General features: G+C 34.7%; 1 protein-coding gene across 1 annotated transcript in view; it reads right to left on the bottom strand.

Moving 5' to 3' along the window:
- LOC144968898 (sodium-dependent serotonin transporter-like) overlaps positions 1 to 6,764 on the bottom strand; it is a 49,680-nt gene extending 42,916 nt beyond the window's left edge. The window contains exon 1 of the mRNA XM_078907726.1: positions 6,590 to 6,764. The gene's annotated coding sequence lies outside the window, so the exon portion shown is untranslated. The remainder of the gene's footprint in view (positions 1 to 6,589) is intronic.
- Positions 6,765 to 10,000: the final 3,236 nt, after the last annotated feature.

The following is a 10,000-nucleotide window of genomic DNA, read 5'->3' as shown; positions in this document are numbered from 1 at the left end:
GTGACACTTTCTCTTTACGGTCTATGTCGTAAAGATACCAAGATAATCTTTGCATAAATCAGTGCAGTGCCGCAAAGTGGAGAATAAGAGCTAAGATTCTGTTTTTTATTGAGCTTTTATATAGCGCAATTTCCACTAAACGTGTTCAAAGTGCTTTACAAGGGGTCCCTGGCCAACAGCACCATTTAACATGTAGGACAGGACATGACGCCTGTTAGGCAATATTACATTTTTTTTTCGGACAGAGACAACGCTGTTAACGGCCATGTACTCATTTTACACCTGAGTATCGTGAGAGAATGTGAGTAAATAGCCTTCTCCAAGGACTCAACTATGTGGCGACCGAGGCTCGAACCCATGACCTTCCGATCCGAACGCGAGTGTCATACCACTAGAACACATAGCCGCAATTTCTCAATGAAAAGAAACGAAATGCCGACAGTAGGACTCGAACCCGAGATAACAAAGTGGAAATGTAACACTTCATTCTTTCGACGATCTTGAACTTTTGTTTATCCCTTTGTAGATGCGTTTGGCTTTGAAAATAAATGTAATGTCGGATGGGAAAATGGTTTTATTTTGAGAACTGTGATATTTGATCTGGTAGATCCATTGGCATAAAAAATTCGTACAGCCGTATTCACACTCAATCCCCGCTGTCAAAGATAATCAAATGTAATTCGTACTTACGAAAGAAAAACAAATGAATTAATTAAACAAACTATCAAATTGCCCCAAATTTCAAATGCCGAAAAACATGTTGGAAGATTCTCTGACGTACGTGTTTTCACGACTGTCTGATTCCATTGGCAAGAAGTGTTGTCTTTGTCAATGATATTTATTATCTTATCTTTCGACTTCTGTCTGTTTATTAAGAAAACAAGACATTCTTTCTCCGTTGTATTATCTATGAAAAGATAACTCCTTTCAATTCCAAATTTGCGTCCCTGTTCATCAACCTGGCATTTGTTGTTTTTTTTTGTTTTTTTTTTTTCTTGCAGAAGATTTAAATCGCATATTTTACAATCTCTTCTCACAAAAAGATACTTAATTCTGTACCCCGCTAAATGTCAAATTTTCAACCCTTCACATCTAGAATTCAATCTTCCTTAAACCTGGAATCAAAATATAATATTACATTTTTTTTACCGAGAGAGTAGTCTTAGCGATTCGAATCGGGTTTCATTCATGAACGAGATGTATCTTCTGTTACTGCACTCTTGGTGAAAACGACTAATGTTTGTAACGTTAGGCTACCTATAGCAGCATGAATTGTTGGGAGAATTTATAATTTGAGAAAAGTACAATCTCGACGATAAAGAGTTATCCACATGCAAGTATATTCCTATTATAACGATCACGATTTGTTTTTCTTTTTAACATCAGGAATGAGAGACATCCAATGTTTATGGTCACTTTGAATGTTTTGGTTTAAATCCATCTTCTACATACGACAATCCACATACGCATGGGGATATTGACTTTTAAAAAATATAAATAAATAGATAAAATAATAAATAAATATATAAGTAAATAAACAAAAGAAATGAATAAATAAATAAATAAATTTAAAAAACAAAACAAAAAACAAAAAAACAAAACAAAACAAACCAACAAACAAAACAACTTGATTTAATATGACTTAATAACCCTGGTAACTCTTAGGGGAATTTAGACAGTAATCGTTGCTACCCACATAGTCACTGCCTGATAAAGTTTCTGTATCAAGGAAATATGAAGCATCTATTTAACCAGGTAACTGACAGTCTTCGGAAAAACACGTATTTTAAAAAATGGCCAGAACTCTTTAAGTTTAGCAGTCAATTTCCCCAATGGAAAAACGCGTTTTTAAATATTTGGCCTGTCCTTCAAACATCGATCGATTATCCATCTTGGCAAAAACCCTAAAACGAGACACCCATGAAGTCCCAGGTTTGAGAAAGATTATTTTAATCGATCGATGTTTGAAGGACGAGTTTTCAAGCCAAATATTTAAAAACGCGTTTTTCCATTGGGGAAATTGACTGGTAAACTGTTGACAGTACAACCTGTTCTGTCATGTGAGCGGAGTAGGCATTTATGTTGATAGTAACAAGAAATGAAGCGAGTAGGAAAGTGCCAGAAGACAACAGAGAATACAAACTTAGCGGGGGCGATGCGGGCTCGAACCCGCGACCTTACTGGTACGACAACTCCGCCTGGCCGGGAGATCATGTCTCAACCGTATGAGCTATCCACGACATATTCTGTCATACGTTACCGAAAGAACATTTTTGTCCAGGAACCTTTTAAATGTGACCAGCTGTCTCAATCCAGTATTCCACCGGGATGAATGAGATGCAAAAACGTGAATATATTTATTGTGATAATAAAAAAACAGTTTGGGTTTTCAGAATATACAACACTTTATTCATTCTCCACAATCTACGTTATAAACTACTGTTTATAAGGTTGATTGTGGAGCATGAATAAAGTTAAAAACATTTATTTTGGTAGACGACTCATTCTTCAAATATTAAAGCGTTTTGAGGTGTAGGGGCACAAAACATTACCATATCAGAGAGACAATGGAAAAGGGAATGTGATATTGGTGTATTGATACCGAGAGAGAGAGAGAGAGAGAGAGAGAGAGAAAGAGAGAGAGAGAGAGAGAGAAAGAGAGAGAGAGAGAGAGAGAGAGAGAAAGAAGGAGTGAAATATAGATAGAGAGATGGAGAGAGAAAAAGATAGAAAGAAAGAGTGAGAGATAGATAGATAGATAGACGGAGAGAGAGAGAGAGAGAGAGAGAGAGAGAGAGAGAGAGAGAGAGAGAGAGAGAGAGAGAGAGAGAGAGAGAGAGAGAGAGAGAGAGAGAGAGGGGGGGGGGAGGGAGCGGGATAGATAGATGGGAAGGAGTGAGAGATAGATAGAAAGAAGGTGTGAGAGATCGATCGATTGAGGGAGAGAGAGAGAGAGAGAGAGAGAGAGAGAGAGAGAGAGAGAGAGAGAGAGAGCGGAATAGATAGATAGATAGATAGATATGTAGATAGAAAGAAGGAGTGAGCGATAGATAGATAGAAATGGTTGAGGAGAATTGGTTGGAACCACGTAGATTCATGAATACCTCACTGACGATTCCATCAATGGGTGAAACAACGTTATAGGAGGAAATAACCGAATGAGGTAAGGGTAAGAAATAGAGAGATAAATAGAATGTGTGTGTGCATATGAGAGAGAGAGAGATAGATAGATAGATAGATAGATAGAGAGAGAGATAGATAGATAGATAGATAGAGAGAGATAGATAGATAGATAGATAGATAGAGAGAGAGAGAGAGAGAGAGAGAGAGAGAGAGAGAGAGAGAGAGAGAGAGAGAGAGAGAGAGAGAGTATATTGTACGAATATATCTTCTCTAAAATAAGGGGTCTTACAGACAATGCAATTTATACTGAAATGTTAAAAACACGACAAAGCTCTAATCGGAGCTGATATCGCAACAACGCTCGTTAGGGGAGAACATCAAAGGCCTTCGTAAATGGACTAATTGCTCATTGTGTGGCATGGACGTCTTGTGGTATGTCACTCACCTTCGGACCAGAAATTATAAGGTTCCAGTCCCGGTCTAAGCAACGTATTGTTGAGTCCTTGAAAAAGGGCCTTTTACTCACATTCTCTCACCGTACGCAGATTTACAATAAGTACCTGGCCGTTATCAACGTTGTCTCTGTTGGAAAAAAAATGTAATATCATCTAACAGGCGTCATGTCTCGTCTTACAGCAAGTATTGTTGTTGGCTAGGGACCCCTTGTAAAGCGCTTTGAGCACGTTTATTGGCTAATGTTCTACATAAATGGCAAGTTTTTTTTTCTTAATTTTGGTTACAAGGACGTTGTTATAATACAACAGTAAATATTGGAGACAAAAATAATAACAACGCAATCTTATAGCCATTTAAGGAAATATTTATAGATTCTAGCTCCGAAAAAACAAGTGAGTACATCATTCTGTTTTGTTGATTGTTGATGGTACTTAACTAGACACCTATCTAATTTGTTTCATTTTACGAACACGAATTAGAGACTGTTTAAAAACAAATAATTACAACAGGTAATAAAACGAATATAGATCTTTTATAGACTTTGATATTAATTTGCATTCTTGTTAATATATGAGTAAGTCTATGTATTTTTTTGTATGATGCTGGTTATGATTTTTAAAAATAATATATAAAGTCAAATTTCGAGTCCCCTTTTTGTCTTGAAATATATGTGTCGTGTAAAATCTCCATTTATTTTTCCCAAGCCTACAGATATTTTCATTTCTTAAAGTACAAATCATTGGGCGCCTCACTGCCTTCACAGTGTTTATCGGACTAGCAATTTAAACGGGTAGTTAAAAAACATTCCTTGACAAACCTGAAAATGTTTAATCCGACACGTTTACAATGAGTATTTGTTTGCATTGATATATTACTTGACATCCAAACATACACACAATGAACAGTGAATCAAACAAACGTACAAGAGATCGGACTAAAAGTAAGTATTTGAAATAAATACAAATATGTAAATCAAGATAAATATGCACATTTCTTTCGCGCATCCCCACGGTTATACCATGCTAGATGCGTTTCAAAATCCTGCATTTGCTCTCAGGTTTGATCGTTTTGCCATGATGAGGATCATTTAATTAAATCGATACTTAAAGGATTAGTTTTCGGGTCACAATTTTAAATATCTGTCTTTCCAGAGAACGGCAGTTATCTGGTTATACAGTACAATACGTCCGTTAGGCATCCCTTTGTACTTGTTCTATTATACAATCCGCTTTTATGTGAAGTCAAGTATTCATTCATACCTAATAAACTAAACTTGGATAATGCGTTTAAAGTACCCAATCGAAAGACATAACGCCAAATAAATTTTCATTTAGAGATTTGTCATCTACCCGTTCTGTTATCACGTTTAATGTCGCTTGACTTTTTTTCAAGACGCACCATCATATCACTAGGCCACTGGCGACAGAAATCTTGACTTGAAGCCTTTCAAATTTATTTTATAATTGTGGTTTTCTACGAAGCCTGACAATGACCCTGGCTTTATCAACGTCAAACTATATTGCCTTGGCACCGCCATGTCCTCTAAGTCTGGTCATTTCCAGGGAATCGAATGTTAGTTAACCAGTTCACTGCTGTACTCTCAAAAGACACGTAGTATTTCGGTCCCGGGTTTGATCAGTTTTTTTTCCATTTTTAATCATAGATATTCGAAGAACGAGTTTAAATGTCCAAAATTTTAAATAAGTATCTATCCAGAATACGGCGTATAACTGGTGACTTGGTTTTGTCGTGAAGCAACATGGATCAAACCGTCGCCATCGTTAACATCTGACACTAGAACCCTCTAGGACTGGCAGTTTGACGTCATTATTTAGGTTTCTGTAGCGTCTCGTGAGTTGTCGTTAGTAGAGCTCATGGAAACAAGTTATTTCATTGGTTGATCTATTGAATACAACTCAAGATTTGTTTTTTTTTTGTGGCAAAAGACTGGCATTTTGACGTCATTGTCAGTGTCAGGCTATAGATAGTATGCAGATGACGTCACTCAGGCCTTTGTTATTGTTTTTGCCATCCGCGTTTGTGAGTTGTTCCCACTAAACTGTATTAACCAGACTATAAAAGTTCATGGTTACACAGAGTGTATGTGTTGGTCCGTTATACTTCCGGATGGCAATGTTTTGAACTCCTTGGCCAAGCGCATTCTATCTATAAGTTTACGATGGCTCCGATCAAACAGACATCCATCTGGAGTGTAGCAACATGGTTCATACACCCGCCACTTATTTGGGAAATGTATTTGTCACTAATGCCCTTCCTGAATTTTTAGTCGAACTTGCAACGCGCTCTTTGCCGCAATTAGAGTTTTTAAAAAATCTGAACTTAAAAAAATATTTTCCTCTTGATAAATCCCCCCCCCCCCCCACAGACAAATTGGCTTTGAACAAAAGAAACTTATTTCCAGGTCTAACAACCGACATTGTTCTGGACCCATTGTTGTATTGTAACTTTCAAACAAACACAAAATATTATTAAATTATCGAGGTCAAATAAAGAACCCAAATTGTGCAGGTCAGTTTAGAGAAATGTCATTTTGAAAAAAAAATCTTATATCTGAATATTTAGGCAATGTCTTTAAAATCATTATGAAAATTTAGTCTAACATGTGATCATATTATGTGACTTTTAAAAACGTTATTTTACTCCTAGATGACCAAGATAAATAAAATTGTAAGTCTTGAAAGTTTCTATTGTAAAACTCCAATATAGTTTCTGTCAGTCTAGAAAACAATTTGAAAACCACTATTTTATTATGAAGGGTCGGGTATATTTTTGGCGCAAAAATGTATAATAAAATAATGAAATCATTATAATAAAGACAGCGAAGGGATAATTTTCCCTTTGATAGAAAGAAAAGAAAACCCAACTAAATATATCATATCCAACGTTCCAACCGAAAACGAAAAATAAAAAGTTATCAAAATATTAAATTTCCAGATTTCCAACAGGGAAAATAGCACTTTGTGAATATTTAAAAAAAAAGTGACATTACCTTTCAAAATCAGTCAATAAAGGTATATCACCTATCTGTCTAGATGATCTAAGATACATGAACCAATTTCACCTTTTCCGCTTGTCTATTCCGCTCTTTCAGCAAAAAGTTACAGAATCGAATAATAATGTATTCCTGCGCGTTCCCAAGATTCTCTACTGATGCGATCCGTGACGTCACCACAGTCTGTCCCCGAATCAGATAGCGCGTGGCTTCTTATTCATCGTTTGTGGTCCTGTCTTTTTCCATATCATTTGAATAAGTGTTACCCTGCGCGGTTTTCGAGCGTGAGCGAAAGGGAAAGAGAACGAGGGAGAGAGAGGGTTTTTTTTTTTTTCCTTTCAAACTAGACATCATTATAATATATCTCGAAAGTATGTACTGCGATGAGACGAAAGGTAACAACAATGTACATTGTCCTTTTAAAAAAAAATTCAAGTGCACAAGATATCTATTTATATTTCCTCAACTCGACGCTTTTATCATGTACAACATTCATTTCTCTCAAATATTATAAGATTTCCAAATATCTTACCAAATGCTCAAAAACGACAAGAATTAGTGTTGATATTAAATAATCAGTACAAAAAATAGGGACAGTTGATATTATAATGTCTGTGGTAATAGTAATTCAAGTAGTAACATAATTAGGATAAACAGAAGTGTCAGAAATATCATATAATTATGAGAATCTTTTACTGATCGTCTATAATAAATTGTCTTGATTGCACGAAAATGGGTCTGAATAGATCACGGAAGTTTTTAGTTGGAATTTTTTTCTACTTTCTCATCTACCTGACAATGGCGGAGTAAATTGATAATAATAATAATAATAATAATAATAATAATATAATAATAATAATAATAATAATAATAATAATAATAATAATAATAATAATAATAATAATAATAATAATAATAATAATAATAATAATTATAACAATAATAATAATAATAATAATAATAATAATAATAATAATAATAATAATAATAATAATAATAATAAAAATGTACATTTATATAGCGCCTATGAAGAGCTTCGAAGAGCTTCACATTAGTACACATCAGTAAAAATACAATACATAATGCAGATTCGGACATGCGAACACGAGCTCACATGCATCCAATTACACACACACACACACACACGCACACATACACATACACACACACATTCATATACACAATATATATATATATATATATATATATATATATATTACTCACACACAAACAGACACACACACAACCACACACACACACAAATATATATATATATATATATATATATATATATATATATATATATATATATATATATATATATATGATATGATGAAAACTAAGTTTGGCGGAAAGTACTACAATGACACCACATCGGTTACCCGAGAGATGGTTGGGACGATTTGATGTCTATTCATTCTTCACACGGGTATGTATGCGTGTCCGTTGTGATCCCTGGCCACATCACAAAACACAAACATTGAACACGACAGGACGGGGACGAAAACATTTGACTTTCTAAATTGAATTTTTTATTTAAAAAAATTATTTGTACTTTTTATTATTTACTACTACTAACTAATACTACTACTACTATACTATACTACTACTCTACTACTACTACTACTACTACTACTACTACTACTACATACTACTACTACTACTACTACTACTACTACTACTACACTACTACTACTATACTACTACTACTACTACACTACTACTACTACTACTACTACAACTAACAACAACAACACTACTACTACTACTACTACTACTACTAACTACTACTACTATACTACTACTACTACTACTACACTACTACTACTACTATACATACTACTACTAACTACACACTACTACTACTACTACTACTACTACTACTACTACTACTACTACTACTATTTACTACTACTACTACTACTAACTACTACTACTACTACTACTACTACTACTACTACTACTACCAACCACCACTACTACTACTACTACTACTACTACTACTACTACTACTACTACTACTACTACTACTACTACTACTACTACTACTACTACTAATAATAATAATAATAATAACAATAACGATGATGATGATGATGATGTTGATAATAATAATAATAATAATAATAATAATAATAATAATAATAATAATAATAATAATAGTAATAATAATAATATATAATAATAATAATAATAATAATAATAATAATAATAATAATAATAATAATAATAATAATAATAATAATAATAATAATAATAATATAATAACAACAACTAATAATATTAATACAACTACCTCCACCACAACTATTTCTGCTCCGAGTCGTCCCGGAAAAGATCGCTGTTCGTATTCCGGGGCACCTCAATTACTCCATAGACTTGTAGCATTGCTAATTGATATTGGAGATGGAGAGGACACAAATCGCCAGATCGGAGTCCCTTCCGAATGCAAATTAATTGGACGTTCTACCGATTGAGCTACTGGGTTCCAAACCAACCAATGAGTAACGGAATCCCAGATTTCCATATCAATACAATAATTTAGTTGTTGTGGTGAATCCATGTCATGGCTAGCGTGCTTTGGCTGATAACAAGAGTATCGAGTTCCAATCAGCAGCGATTAGCATCTGAAAGTTTTTGCTACCATTAAATATTACAAGGGGTTCCGGATAACTCGATTGGTGGAGGCCTCCCTTCACACGCAAGGGACCAAGATCCATCCCGGATGCAGTGGATATTTTGTTCTGACTCTTCTGTCCACCCATTAGTAATTGGGTAGTTGGGTCAGTTAGATCTGGTGGAAAGTACTTTGAGATGGACTAGCGTCCTATTCAATGGATAGCAAGCAATTGCTATTGTACGTTTCATACTTTTGAAACCGGGATAAACTCCGGATTCATGAAAGACTAACACAATCAATAAAAAAGTAGGAGCACTAATTATAACGGATTTCTATATTTTCACCATGCTCAATGCGCTTACAATGCTTTATTGATTCCTTCCGAAGGCCATATGGAACCAGATTTATATTTTATAATGTACAAGTTGCCTTTTATGTGTCCGTTTTGTACAAGCACTAAGATAGCCATTATTGCCTAATGCTAATTAGTCCTAATTAGGGAGATAAATCGGTGTAAAGTGCTTTTTCCAAGGAAACAAGAGATGGACCACAGAGTTTGTTAGCGACTATTGTCACCTTCTGGTGACTGACCCGTACTCAATTCCCCCGATAAGGTCATTGAAATACCCCAGGTCTATAACCCACTTGAACCAACTGAACTACTATTATATTATAATAATGCCGCTGAGTTTTAAAAAAATATTAAATCTTGTGAGGTCATTGAGGTGTCTAAGGACGGTAACCTACATTTGAATTCACAATTACCTATGTAGCCCATATATTCTCTC

This window comes from Berghia stephanieae, chromosome 3, assembly GCF_034508935.2.
Source record: "Berghia stephanieae isolate SIO BIC M18660-M18661 chromosome 3, UCSD_Bste_1.3, whole genome shotgun sequence".
NCBI classification, from domain to species: domain Eukaryota; kingdom Metazoa; phylum Mollusca; class Gastropoda; order Nudibranchia; family Aeolidiidae; genus Berghia; species Berghia stephanieae.
Note: the sequence above shows the minus strand (reverse complement) of the source record. Positions and strands in the feature narration are given on the sequence as shown.